This window comes from Sinocyclocheilus rhinocerous, unplaced genomic scaffold, assembly GCF_001515625.1.
Source record: "Sinocyclocheilus rhinocerous isolate Xijiao unplaced genomic scaffold, SAMN03320098_v1.1 scaffold20841, whole genome shotgun sequence".
NCBI lineage: Eukaryota > Metazoa > Chordata > Actinopteri > Cypriniformes > Cyprinidae > Sinocyclocheilus > Sinocyclocheilus rhinocerous.
The window spans coordinates 1-1,680 of NW_015663189.1; the positions used below are offsets into that span (position 1 = coordinate 1).

The 1,680-nt window shown below is 33.0% G+C and overlaps 1 long non-coding RNA gene across 1 annotated transcript; it reads left to right on the forward strand.

Moving 5' to 3' along the window:
• The first annotated feature begins 592 nt into the window (after positions 1 to 592).
• LOC107728759 (uncharacterized) lies at positions 593 to 1,614 on the forward strand. The gene is made up of 3 exons (XR_001638508.1): positions 593 to 768; positions 1,178 to 1,248; positions 1,356 to 1,614. It is a non-coding gene; the product is annotated as an uncharacterized LOC107728759 (long non-coding RNA).
• Positions 1,615 to 1,680: the final 66 nt, after the last annotated feature.

Sequence of the window (1,680 nt, forward strand, 5' to 3'; positions counted from 1 at the left end):
TGAGATAAATTAGAAAATTTCTGATAACTGAAAAGAGACAGTGGATTTCACATGGGCCTTTTCTCACAGATCTTCAGGAAATAGGAGGAAGGAAGTCAAGTGATGTCATCAGTGTGATTTTTATTTCAAAATAAATGATTTTTGTTAAACGGTAACACCAGTGACACAACTCCAGGGGACCACTACTTTCATTATATATTTTATAATATTTATTTGGCATTTTGTTTTTTTATGTCATTTACATCATATATTTGATAGTTATGAGTACATCATTGTATTTTAAATGGTAGAAAAACCTGTTTTTGACCTAAAAATAAAGCACTTTTCCTCTGAACATGGCTGTGGGGACTAGCAGTTTTGTAGTGCTTGGAATTTTTTATAATTAAAAATAAATATTGCCACATTGATGGCTCAAGAGGGTGTAATTGTTCAAATAACACATTGTTTTATTTTAAAATATAAAAAAATTGTAACGCTAAAAAAGTGTTTTTCAAGTGTAATATTTCTGTAAAGGCTAGGGACAGAAATGTGGACGTTTCCATAGAATTACCCTATTGTGAAACTATTAAAATAATGTGTTTAAACTCTAACCCTATCTCTTAACATCTAACTATTTTAATATAATCACTTCTAATAAATGTGACACTTTTTTTCCCCAGCAGAATTGTAAACATGACGTAGTCTCCTCAGTAGTATCAAGCTTGAATAAATGTGAATGCTGCAGTGGACCCTTTTCCGCTTTTAAGTGGATTGGTGTGAGATGTAAGGGTAAGTATTTTGTTCTGAAAATTAAAAGATTCTCATCTAAATGATTTTGTACCATCAAAAACCAAATTATTGTGTAATCTTGATATCCTAAATATATCATATTTTGGCTTAAAAAAAAGCTGACCTTTCTTTCTTTCTCCACCTATCTACCTGTGTAATTGTATCTGTTCATATTTCTCAATCTCTCCCTGAAGTTCTGTTGGATGCTCTCCTACTTAATCCCCCTTCATTCTTAGTTTACTAATTTTTCTTACTTTTTTTCCTCCGTTTTCTTTTCTCTATTCTCTTCCATCTTCTAGCCGCACTTTCGAACACACTAATTCTCTATCGCTCTGTTATTTATCACTTTTTAAAGCAACTTTTCTTGAATCAAATGGAACCAACCTTGTTTATTATATCCTCAATCTAGTTTGTTCCTGCTTCTGGCATAAAACTTGCTACAAGAAAAATGTGAAGCCCAAACCTGACCCATTAACATCAGTAAGTGTGATTTATCGAATAGTCAGAATTTTTTTTTTTTTTTTGAGTAATTTTTCCTTAGAAGTAAAGTTTTTGAATATGTACAAATAATATTTTTGCTATTTCAGGATTCTGAAGAAGAATTTTCCAGTGAGAATTTGTCAGATCGGGACTATGTACCTAATTCTGTTTCAGAAAGTTCAGAAGTGGGCATAGTGTCTTCAGAAAATGAATGTCCTGAACAACTCTTAAACATGCCGACTACTAAAGTGTCCTGCTTTGAATCTACTGCAGAAATTCAAAATGGCAGACCATGCCAAGACAGCATCATAGGTAAAGATTCACACCCAAAAGATCCAGTCTGCACAGCACAGCTTGAAAGGTCTTGTATGAAAGCCAAGCAAGTACAACCCAGCTAACAGGGAACGTTACCAGAACATTCACTAACGTTCT